A 12,975-nucleotide genomic window follows, 5' to 3' on the forward strand; every position below is an offset into this window, starting at 1 on the left:
CTGAGGAGTCCTGACCCCTCTGCAGGCCTATGTGGGAGGGCATGGGGAGGCTTCTGAGTCACAGCTTCCCCACTCATAGGCAGTGGTTTCCCACTACCCAGCCCCCACCCCTCAAGCGAGTCAATGTCTCCTCATGTGTAGGTCTCCAGGACTCACATCTGGAGGTTCTTGGGCTCCTGTGTTATACAGAGTTATACAGTTATACAGAGGCAGCCAGCCTGCACTGTGGGGATTGGGTCCTCGGGGAGCCTGGGATAGGACCATGCAGGTGTGCTCCCGGTGGGCTACCAGCACCCAGCTGGGCATCCTGCCTTCTGGGGCTACACACCAGCAGGCCACCCTGCTCAGGGGCTCTGGAACTGGTCAAGCTTCCAGGACCCTGTGGTTTAAGCCTAACTCCTCTACGGGAGACACTTTGAGGATTGGTTTTAATTCTTTCAAATGCTTGGTGGAATTCACCAGTGCAGCCCTCTGGTCCAGGGCTTTACTTTGTCAACAGGACTTTGATTACCGATTCAATCTTCTTACTATGCTCTTTACAAACTCCTTACTGTAGCTAGAGATCTTTCTAGATTTCTTTGTGATTCAGTCTTGGTAGGTTTGTGTTTCTAGGAATTTGTCCATTTCATCTAGGTGATCCAATTTGTTTTCATATAATTGTTCATAGTACTTTCTTATAATCCTTTTTATTTTTGTAGAATTGAAAATAATGTCTGATTTTAGTAATTGAATCTTCTCTTTTTTTGTCAATCTTGTTAATCTTTTTGAAGAACCAACTTTAGGTTACATTGATTTTCTCTATTTTATCTCTGCTCTCATCTTAGATCTTTCTTCTTTTCTAATGTAAGTTTTTATAGCTATAAATTACCCTCTTAGCACTGCTTCCAGTGCATCCCATCAGTTTTAGTGTGGTTTCATTTTCATTTGCCTCCAAGGCTTTTGTAATTACCCTTGTGATTTCTCCTTTGAACCGCTGGTTGTTTAAGAGAGCGTTGTTTAATTTCCACAAATTTGTGGTTTTTCTGGTTTTCCTTCTATTGCTGATCTCTAACTTCATCCTGCTGTAGTTGGAGAAGTTACTTTGTATGATACCTATATTTTTAAATCTATTGAGACTGGATTTGTGGCCCAAATATGGTCTATCCTGGAGAATGTGCCCCGTGCACTAGAGAAGAATGAGTATGCTGTATTTGTTGGTTAGTATTCTGTATATGTCTGTTATCTTGTTCAAATCTATTTTCTACTTACCTTCTGCCTGGTTGTTCTATTCAGTATTGAGAGTGGGGTATTGACATCTCCAACTATTATTGTAGAACTGTCTATTTGTCCCTTTAATTCTCGTAATTTTTGCTTCATAGATTTTGATAGTCTGTTTTTAGTTGTGTAAATGTTTATAATTGTTATATCTTCTTGCTGTATTAAAAGTTTTCTTAATATATGATGTCCTTCCTTTTCTCTTATTAACTTTTTAAAGTCTATTTTCTGCTATTAGTATAGTTGCCCCACTCTCTTTTGGTTACTATTTACATGGAATATGTTTTTCCATCCTTTCACTTTTAACATATTTTTCTGTGGATCTAAAATGAATCTCTTATAGACCGCATATAGTTGGATAATTTTTAAAAAAATCCATTCTATCAATCTCTCTCTTTCTTTTTGACTGGAGAGTTTAACCTATTTACATTTAAAATGATAATTGTTAAGGGGGATTTACTTTTGCCATTTTGCTATTTTTTTATGTGCCTTATATCTTTTGGTCCCTCATTTCCTTTATTACTGAGTTCTGTTGTGTTTAGTTAATTTTTTGTTATGAAACATTTAAATTCTTTTCTCATTTCCTTTTGTGCTTATTCTGTAGCTTATTTTGTAGAAAGTGTAGGTAACCACTTTCTTTGTGGTTACCATGGGAATTATGTTTACCATCCTAAACTCTTTATACTCTAATTTGAATTTATACTAGCTTAAGTTTAATAGCATACAAAAACTCTGCTCCTATCCTGTTTCAGTTATTGATGTCATAAAATCATATCTTTATGCAGCTGGTGTTCAAAACAATATACTAACAATTATTTTTTTAATGCATTAATATCTTAAATTATATAGAAAGTAAAAAGTAGAGTTAGAAATAAAAGCTACCAGAATACTACTAACTTTAATAATTGCCCATGTATATATCTTTACTAGTGATCTTAATATTTTCATATGACTTTGAGTTACTGATTCATGTCCTTTCATCCCAACCTGAAAGACTCCCTTTAGTATTTCTTGTGTGACAGTTCTAGTGGTAATGAAATCAACTTTTACTGAGAATCTCTTAATCTCTTCTTCATATTTGAAGGACAGGTTTTGTTGTATATAGGATTCGTGGTTGACCATGTTTTTACTTTCAGCACTTTGAATATATCAATCCAATGTCTTCTGGCCTCCAAAGATTCTGATAAGAAATCTGCCCATAATCTTATTGAGGGTTCCTTGTGTGTGATGAGTTGCTTCTCTCTTGCTGCTTTCAAGATTCTCTGTCTTTGTCTTTCAACAGCTTTATTATGATGTGCCTCATTGTGCGTCTCTGAGTTTATCTTATTTGGAGTTTGTTGAGCTTCTTGGGTGTTTATATCCATGTATTTCACCAAACTTGGGGCTTTCAACCATTATTTCTTCAAGTAATCTCTCTGCCTCTTTCTCTTTCTCTTCTTCTGGAGCTCTCAAGACATGTATGTTGGTCTGCTTTATGGTGTCTCATGGGCTCCTTAGGCTTTGTTCATTCACTTTTGTTCAATATTTTTTTCTTTCTGTCCCTCAGATTCAATAATTTCAATCACCCTCTCTTCAAGCTCAAAGATTCTTCCATCTGCTCAAATCTGCTTTGGAATAGGTCTAGTGAATTTTTCAATTCAAGAGTACTTTTTCATTCTAAAATTTCTTCTTAGTTCCTCTTTATGTTTGCCATCTCGTTATTTGTATTTCTAGTTTGTTCATACATAGTTTTCTTAACTGACCACCTGTCTTTGTCTAATAAATTCATCATCTGGTTTTTCTTAGGAATGGTTTCTGTTTATTTATCTCTGTTTCCCTCTTCAATGCTCCATTTTTCCTGTTGTTTTTTTTTTGTATGCTTTGTGATTTTTGTTGTTGTTGTTGAAAACTTGACATTTGAATTTTATAACGTGGTAACTCTGGAAATTAGATTTCCCCAGAGTATACTGTTTTTCTGTTCGTTTGTTTGGTTGGTTTAAAAAAAAAAAAAATATATATATATATATATATATATATATATATATATATATATATATATATATATATATATATATACACACACATTGCTGGGATCAGCCTGAGGTGTAAAACTCAAGGTCTTTTTGGGTCTTTTCTGAGCCTGTACCTTTCCGTGAGCATGTGCAGTAACTTTTAAAATCCCTTCCCCCCATATGTGGTTACTTTTGAATGTCTTACTCCCGGCTCCCAAAAGGGGAAAATGGGGGGGGGGGGGTTAGGAGGACAAAATGGAGGCTCTGGCCCTTGAAATCCCCTGGAAGTCTCTTCAGCCAGGGAGGATTGCAACTGTGGTAGCCTGCCTGTTTATCAGCACCTCTACAATCAGAAGCAGCAATAAGCATCAGATCCCAGATCCCCGATATTTGGACAACAAGGTCCTCATTGCCCACCTTGGCTCCTGCAAGCTGTACACAAGCTGCTCCAGGAAGATGTGTCTAGCTGCCTGCCACGAGGCTAAGGGGTGGAGAATGGGTAGCTGCTACCAGGCTAAGACCTGAAATTGACCAAAGTTAACTGAGATTTACTGTCCAAACCTTTCTCTGGAAGGTGCAAGTCTTTGAATAGACTCCAAAGTGCTAAAATGGTTACATCAGACAGATTCTGCCACATCAATTGTCATCTAGCTGGAGATGGAACCCTGGTACTTCTACTCCACTATCTTCCCTGACATCTCCCCATTATATCTTTAACTGGATGTTGCTATTGGGTTTTGTATACGGAATTTTATATCTCATTAGTTTTAACAGTCTTTGGTTTTCCAGAGGCCAATTATGCCTACAATTAGTGGTAATTTCATCTCTTTCTTTCTGGTGGTTAAACCTCACTTTCTTTTCTTGTCATAATGGATTGGGCAGAACTTTCCAGCAGAAACAGTACTGGTGAGAATAAGCATCTTATGTTGCTCCATCTCTCTATCAGGACCAGGTGTGCTCTGGGAACAAACCTGAGAGCCCTCCTAGGATGATGTTCCTAGTCCCCGTGCAGCTTTATGAGAGAACTGGTTTCCCTCCTGGGCACTGCCCTGAATCTGCATGTGTCCTGAAAGCCCCAGGCCTCTTCCATCCCCAGTCTTGATGAGCCTCCTCAAAGCTGGTGTTTCAGCCTTGTTCAGTTTTACTCTATCTGTGCAGGGTCCCGGGAAGCTCTGAGAAGAGGCCTGAATTCCAAGCTTTCCTCATAGGGTCCAGGTCAGACCTGCTGCCAGGTAGGGTGTCTGGAGCCTCAGCTGGCCCAGAGAATGGCTGAGAGAGCCAAATGGGCATCTTTGTTTGGATCTGATTCTGTAGGAACAGGGACAGTCCTTGTGCTCTTGCAGGATGAGGAGCTGAACTTGGGGCCATTTCCAAGGATCTTGGATGAAGTTCCTGCTCTATCTGACCCAGATAGATTCTGAGCTCCTGAGTCTTCAGTTCAAAGAAGAAACAGATTCTGTGTCTTACTTCATGTGTCTTTTGTTCTCATGTGTCACTTAATCCTTATAGGAACCATACGGGAATGATTTCCCACTTCACAGATGAGCAAACCTGGGCCCTAAAAAGTAAAGTGGCATGAATAAGGTTACCAGCTGGTGACTAGTACCCTGATCGCTGGGCTCCCCTCTCCAAGCAGCTCCTGGCCTTGGCTGGGGAAAGTGGTAAAGCTGAGTGGACGACAAACATAGTCCAGAGGTTGCAGGGGAGCTGGGCTCAGTGGCTGGGAACTTGGAGAGTGCAACCTGAATACTGGGAACCCCGATTTGGCCTGGCTTCTAGGAGGTGGGGAGTCCCCTAAGCAGCCCCTGAATGACCCACTTGAAGGACAGCCAAGCCCTTTCCTGCATTCATAGGAACCTCAGGGGAAGAAAGGGTCCACCTGGGTTTGGGGCCTGGACCATGCCAGCTTAGGCCTGGCTGCTCTGAGTAGTGGCAACATCTTGTCCAGGTCCCTACAAACCCTGTGGTCCTCCTCCTCTCCCTCCCTGACAAAGCCTAGAGCTAAGACACTCATGTCACTCCAGTTTGGGTCCCATGAAGGGATGCTGTGGAGGCGCTGGGGCCTCCCCCAGGCCTGAGCCTAGAGGTTCCCATTGCCCAGGCTGGGAATGCATCAGGCCTTGCCTTCGGGAAGCCACTCAACAGACCTGGTTGTGAGGGGAAGACAGGCCTGAGTTATTTTTGTGCTCCATCTGGTCCTTAGCTCCTGCTGAGAGAGCCTGCTGCTTCCACAGCTCAGGAAGCACAGGTCCCTGAAGAAATCCGGGTCCAGCTTGCAGGAAATCTGTCGAGTATAGGTTGACAACACCAGGACCCACTACAGGTCGGTAACTAAAAATAGAGAGCTTTTCAAAGAGGGAAAAGTCAGCCTCTCTCTTGCTTTATAAACCATCAGCTCCCTCACTCTGTGTTCACATCTACAATTATTTCCTGAGGACATACTTCTAGAAGGAGAGGAACGGGGTTGAAAGACACTTTTCCTTTCAAGGGAACTGAAAGATAGCGCCCAATTGCTCCCCTAAACCGGAGTGAAAAGATTTTGTTTTAGCCTCCCAACTGTCATACTTCCTTACTTCCAGGAACCACTTCTCCCCACTGGCTGGAACCCCAGGTAGGGTGGGGGGCTGGTAGACTGGGTCCTGATCAATGAGAGTGCAGCATCCCCTCATCCACTCCCTAAGCAGGGGACCCAGACTATCCAATCAGAGTAAATCCTGGGTCCTGTTTAGAGACCACCATGGAGAGATGTTTCCTTGATATTTCCCCCTTTATTTTTAAAAATTAAACACAAAAGATTCTGTAAACATAGTTACAATTTAAACAGTAGCAATTGTTATTATTATTATAACATGAACATCTGTGAATTGCTATCCAGGCTAATAAAAACAGCATAACCAGTACCTTAAAATCCCTTAGTCACCTTCTCCAATCAAGCTGATTCTCAGTCCTCTAACCTCTGGGTTATGACCACCCTGACTTTGTGTTAACCGCTGTGATTTGTAGCTCCACCACCCTCATGTAACCTACCCGCACAATAAACCACCTGGTCTTGAAGACGGAGCGCAAGCGCCCAGCAGCCAGGCAAGGACAGGGCAGCACGGCCCTGCTGGGCAGAGGCCCCAGGAGGAGGTGAGCGGGACAGTCTCTGCTCGGGGCTCTGACTTCCGCTTCTCTGGGAGGTGACGAGGCCCCTTTTGGGAAGTCATGAGTGAGGTCTGGAGCAAGTCCTGGGAAACAGGGTTCCCCACAGTTGGGCACCTGGCAGGACTGTGGGTGGACCAGGTATGGGACTGCAGAGGGAGTGGGCTGCCCTGCACCCCCTGCTCCTAAGCCCACCGTGGACCCTTTCGCTCTCAGGGAAAAATGAGAGCTTCTGTCAGTGACATGTGCGTTCTCGGGAGAATCTGGGCCAAGTTCTCCTGGGCGTTCTGTCATCGGGTCACGAAGATGGCCCAATGGAAGTGGGGGTCTTGGTGGTGACAGTCTGTCTCTGGGGTGACACTGTTGCAGTAGGGCTCAGTTGCTTCCAGTCTGGCGCCAGGCTGTCATCCTGGGATGACCTTTCACCTTCCTCCAAGGGGTCCCTTGTCATCTCGTGTAGGGTGTCCTGCTTCCTGTCTCTAATGTCTGACTCTTTCTTGCTTTATACTTTTGTTTTGATGGAGCACATCCTCTAGTAGCTTCTTGGTAAGGGGTGCTTAGGAAATAATTTTTTTGAGGCCTTACATGCCAGGAAATATTCTCATTTTACCATCATACTTGCTAGTATGATTGACAGTTCAGCAGGGTATAGAATTCTAAATTAGAAATCATTTTTCTTCAGAATTTTGAAGTCATTATTTTCTGGCTTCTCTCTGTATTTTGTAAAATTTTCTTTGTCCCATTAGGGTGACCAACCATTCTGGCTTGTCCAGGACTATCCTGGTTTTAGCACTGAAAGTCCCATATTGATCATCTTAATCCCAAGTGATCTGAAATTTCACAATGATTTGCCTCGATATGGGTCATTTCCATGCCCTGTGTGGAGCACTTTCCAGCCTCTCCAGCTGGAAACTAATGCCTTTCAGTGCTGGGAAATTTTATTAAGTCATTTCACTGGTGATTTCCTCTCCTTCCTTTTCTCTGTTTGGAACTCTCAGTATTCATGTTGGATATCGTGGATTTGTCCTCCATTTTTCTTTTTTTTATTCTTTCTCTATCTTCCATTAAAAAAATCTTACTGCTCTACCTTCTGAAGGGTTTTTTCAATTTCACCTTCCAAACCTTGATTGTTTATTTCTGCTGACATGTTTTTTAATTTCCTTGAGTTATTTTTCCTTTGAATGTTCCTTTTTAAATGTGTAACATTTTGTTCTTTTTTCATAGATGTAATATCTTCTTACCTCTCTGTGGATATTGGTAATAACTTATATTTGAAATTTTCTTCTTCCTGCATTGTCTTTGTTTCCTCCAATTTACCTTTTCCCCCATTTTTCTTGGTCACCATGTGCCAAGTTAGAAGCTTTCCTCAGATGTCTGGAAATCTTTGGCTGCCAGATGGAGACTAAGAAGCTGACTTGACCTCTGAGGGAGAGGACAGGGATGATGGACAGGCTCACTGTGGGGAGACCTGGGTGAGCTGTTTTGGGGAATTCTGATACTGGGGTTGGGAAGAGGAGCTGTGAGTGTAACTCTTGACTGTAACCACCCCCTTTAATTGATCCACAGGCTGGGAATTGGCTACATCAGGTCTGCTCTATCGCTGCTTACTCAGCTACCTGCTTTCCAGCTTTTCCTGCTTTTGTTACTACTTCCGTTCTCCCTGTCCTTATGTTTTTTGTTTTGTTTTGTTTTGTTTTGTTTTTTTAAACGAAAAGTCCCACTAATGTATTTTAGTGTAGGTTTCAGGGGGACTGGGTGTTTGGCCTGCCCTCCTGCTGCTGTCTTTCCAGCAGGACTAGAGATTAAGCAGATGAAGGCCTCAGTTGCTGGTGGCCGTCTAGCCACCAAAGGAAGGCTGGGAGCCACACTTACTGCCCCTTCAAGGCTAACAGGAGGACAGGCGTCGAGCACAGGTTTGAGACCTGAAATCCAGCTGTACCTGAAGTTAACCCTGCTGGTAGACTTTTTATTTATGTGAAACTGTAAATTGTCATTTTCTTTTTGTTTTGGCTAATTTGAGCTGGGCCTCTGTCAGTAGAAGTGGAAAGAAACTTGAAAGCAAAAAATTGTCCCAGATGACAGTCCTGCCTGCAGGACCGAGGATGGCCCACCTGTGGTCTCCTTTAGCCCCTGGAAAGCAGATGGGAATGCACCAGTGGAACAGTCTCTTGTTGCTAAGTTGGAGGTATTTCCTACAGATTCTTTTGGTTCTTGGTGGCTCAGCCCAGCACCCCTCCAAATCCCTCCTGCAAGAAGCCATTGGTTCTGCCTGAGCCTGAGAAGCAGATGGGTCAGTGAGAGCTCCAGGGTCCAGTCAGGGCACCCACTTCCTTCCATGTGCAGTTAGCCTTGGGAGACTCCAGGCTGGACACTCCTGCTGCCAGGCACTGGCATGAATTGCTCTGAGCCAAGACACCCTTCTTTAGGCTGTGTGAGGGGTGGGTTCTATCCTGGAAGGGCACCCCTTGTATTGGTGTCACTCACTGGCCATCGCTTCACCACCTGAGATCACTCCACCTGGCTCCCAGAATCAGAGACTCCTGGGAAAGACCCCTGCGCTGCCCTCATGCAGATTTCTATCCTAATACAATTCCAGCACCCCACTCCCCCTCAATCATTCAGCTTTGCCTCTGGGAGGAAAAAATTGGCCCTCTATTTCAGATAAGCTATATACAATATGCCTGTCACCAGTGATACAGTGTAAAGAATGCTTAAAAAATGTCTTTAAAGATAACTAATAGAAAATCCAGGAACACACCATCTTGTGCCTGCATTTGCAGGTATTTCTGCCAGGAGCACTCTTCCCTCACTTCACCTGGCTGACTCCTCATCACTCAGAGCTTGCTCGGATGCTGTGCCCTGAGAGGACCTCTGTGATGTTGTGATTTATAATAAATACATTTATCCCCTTTCCTGGCACAGAGCTTCTACAACCTCTGACATTTCCTAAATGGTAAGAATGACAAAGGTGTCGATATGTGTAACAAATCCCTTTCAACCAAAATTGATTTATGTTAAGGATGGGGGCTGGTTGCCAGGGGAACCAACCAAGTGATTAAAGTGTTGAAACTTCTGTCCCACCCCCCTGACCTCCTGGGACGGGAGGGGCTGGAGGTTGAATCAATCGCCAATAGCCAATGATTTCATCAATCGTGCCTGTGTAATGAAGCCTCCATAAACACCCAAAAGGATGGGGTTGGAGAGCCTCTGGGTTGATGGACACGCACAGATGCTGGGAGAGTGGAGAGAGCATGGAAGCCGCTCGCCCCCACTCCATGCCTTGTCCTATGTACCTCTGCATCTGGCTGTTCATCTGTATCCTTTATCATATCCTTTATAATAAACTGGTAACGTAAGAACCACCTGTGAGTGGCTCCAGCAAATTAGTTGGAGCCGAGGAGGGTGTTGTGGGAACTTCTGATTTATAGCCAGTAGGTCAGAACCTGGACTTGTGATTGGAGTCTGAAGGGGTGGAGGACAGTCTTGTGGGACTGAGCCCTTAACCTGCGGGACCTGGTGCTGTCTCCAGGTAGACAGTGTCAGAATTAAGTTGGGGGACACCCCGCTGATGGTGGGAGTGCTGTGAGTGTAAAGGAGCCTCTCAGATCACGTCATGCAGACCTTCCTGGGCCCCTCGACGTTGCATCTCTGGGGTTATGTCCTCATGGTCCCTGCCACCTTCTGAGGTGCTCATCTGTTTATTTACTTATTTCTTCCCTGACTCCCCATAAGATCGTGTGCCTTAGAACATGATCTCATATCCACTGCAATATCCCTGTGCCTGGACTGTGCTTGGGCACATGTTGGGTACCCCCCAAACATGTCTGAAATGAGTGAGTGATGGATGACCATCAGGTTCTGGTCCTATCTGGCCGCTGATCTGCGGTGTGTCCTTGGACTGAATGCTTCCCTTCTCTGGGCCTCATTTCCTTACTGAACTGGAAGGACAAGGAGGGAAATCCCTGTCCTTGTCTAGCCCTGGTGTGCACAGGGAACTGTCCAAAATCAGTGGCTACTTGGCTTCCTGCTCATAGGCCCCACCTTCTTTCTGAAAATCAGGACAATGTTTGCTTGCCTGTGGCCACGTGGGCCCTCCATTTCCTGTGCCACAGAGGCCCCACACAGAGGCTGGCCATGTCCCCCTGAGTCTCAAAGTACTGGGTAGGATCCAGCTGGGCCAGGAGGTGGGGAAACTGAAGCCCAGAGCGGGGACATTTACACTCCAGGTCCAGCCCCAAGGATCCCAGTCCCGGACAGTGGATTGAAGGGCCACAGACCATGTGCCACCATGAAGAGCAGACCCAGAGGGGAGTTTCAGATCCCCAGAGCCAAAAACCGAACTGTCCTCCTGACTTAGACCCCATCTGTGTCACCGTGAGCAACTCAAAGCCAAACACTCTTTTGTCAGTGACATTTGATAAGTGGTTCCCCTCGTCTCATGAAGGAACTTTGTACAGGCCTGCATTGTCATAAATAGATGTATGTTTATTACTACTTATATTTTGGTGTTTTAAGCTATTCTTGTTCCTCTGCCCTTCCATATGCCTTTTAGAATGACCTTGTCTATGTCTACAAAAAATCCTGCTGGGATTTTGACTGAAGCTGCGGTAAATCTGTAGATTAATTTGGGGAGAACTGATAGCTAATGTGAGAATTTAATGCTATCAATTCCTTTCAAAGCATCATATTAGGCATACCCCACAGATTTTGGTATGCTGTATTTTCACTCTCATTCAGTTCAAAATATTTTCTAATTTCCCGAGACTTCCTCTCTTATTTAGATTATTTAATTTCTAAGTGTTTGGAGATTTTTCTGTTATTTTTCTATATTTGATTTCTAATCTAATTCCCTAATAGTAAGAAAACATACTTTGTGTCACCGCCATGCTTTTATAATTGTTAAGGTATGTTTTATAACCCAAGAAATGATCTATCTTGGGGAACAGCCCATGTGCACTTGAAAAGAATGCAGATTCCGCTGTGGTCGGATGGAGAGTTGTATACATGTCAGTTAGATCCAGCTGGTTGGTGGGGTTTAGTTCTTCCACACCCCTGCTGGTTTCTGCCTACTAATTCTAATGATTAATGAGAGAACAGTACTGAAGACTCTACCTATATTTGTGGATTTGCCTATTTTGCCTTTTGGTTCTGTTAGTTTTGCTTCATGTATTTTGAAGCTCTGTCGTTAGGTCCATATACATTTAGGATTGTTATGCCCTTGTTGTAAACGACCCTTTTATGTAATGTCTCTCTTTTATCTTTGGTATATTTCTGAAGTTTACTCTGGTATTAGTATTGCCACTCTAGCTTTATTTTGATTAGTATTTTCATGTTATATCCTTTTCCTATTCTTTTTCTTTGAACCTATCTTGGTCATTATATTTGAAATGAGTTTCTTTTAGGCAGCATAAAGTTGGATCATCTAAAAAATGCATTAGGACAATTTCTGTCTTTTAATTGGCGAATTTAGACTATTTACAATTTATGAATTAATTGATGTGTTTGGATGAGGGCTAACATTTTATTATTTTTTGCAAATAGATTTTATTTTCTAGAGCAGTTTTAGGTTCACGGCAACCATTTTATTTTTGTTGCCTCTGTTTTTAATTCTTCAGTTTTCCCTTTTCTCCCTTCTTTTGAATTATTTGAACATTTTTTAGCATTCTTTTGTAATTTGTCTATTTTGTTTTGACTGTATATCTCTTTGTATAGTTCTTTTCAATTACAATATACATAATTAACTTTTCACAGTCTACTTAGAATCATGTCACCACTTCAAGTAGAATATAGAAAAACCTAACCACTACGTAGATAGATTTAAACTCTCTCATTTATACTGTAGGCATCTCATGTATTTCATCTATATACCCTGAAAAGACCATTTGACAATGTTATCATCTTTGTTTTCAACCATTTAACACATTTAAAAAAATTCAAGAGGCGAATAATCTATCACATTTATACGGTGTTTATCATTTCTATTGTTCTTCCTTCATTCCTGATGTTACAACTGTCCTGGTGTCATTTGCCTTCCACCAGAGGAATGCCCTTCAGCAATGCAAGAGAGCAGGTCTAATGGCAATAAATTCTTCGTATCCCTTCACCTGAGCGTGGCTTATAACCTCTTCATTCCTGAAGGATATTTTCTATGTATATGTGGGTTGACAGTTCTTTTATTTTCATCACTTTAAATCATGATTCCTCTTACTTCTGTCCTCTATGGCTTCTATTGAGAAATCCACAGTCATTTAAATCATTCTTGCCTAATAAGAAAAGCATCATTTTTCTTGGCTTTTTTCTTTGTCTTTAGTTTTTAGCAGATTGATTATGATGTGCCTGAACGTACATTTCTTTTTGTTTTGTTCTGTTTGGGATTTATCCTGTTTGGATTTCTTAAATATGTGGGTTTAAGTCTTTGACTAAATTGGGAAATTATCAGCCCTTATTTCTTCAAATACCTTTTTCTGCACTGCTCTCTTTCTCCTGTCCTTCTGGGACCCTAGTCATATAAATGTCAGACCTTTTGCTATTATCCCACAGGCTCCTGAGGCTCTGTTAGTTTTTTTTTTCAATTCCTCTCTGTTGTTCA

At 42.7% G+C, this 12,975-nt stretch overlaps 1 protein-coding gene across 6 annotated transcripts in view; it reads right to left on the bottom strand.

Annotated features, from left to right (window-relative positions):
• Nucleotides 1–12,975, bottom strand: part of RASGEF1C (RasGEF domain family member 1C) — a 100,947-nt gene that overhangs the window by 54,668 nt on the left and 33,304 nt on the right. Inside the window, exons 1-2 of one of the 6 annotated variants that reach the window (XM_081035583.1) lie at nt 4,217–4,345; nt 3,663–3,766 (exon numbers count right to left, since the gene is read on the bottom strand). The exons of the other annotated variants lie outside the window; for them this stretch is intronic. The gene's annotated coding sequence lies outside the window, so the exon portion shown is untranslated. Of the gene's footprint in view, nt 1–3,662; nt 3,767–4,216; nt 4,346–12,975 lie in introns of those variants that run through there. 6 annotated transcript variants of the gene reach the window in all.

Source organism: Rhinolophus hipposideros (assembly GCF_964194185.1).
Source record: "Rhinolophus hipposideros genome assembly, chromosome: 23".
NCBI classification, from domain to species: Eukaryota; Metazoa; Chordata; class Mammalia; order Chiroptera; family Rhinolophidae; genus Rhinolophus; species Rhinolophus hipposideros.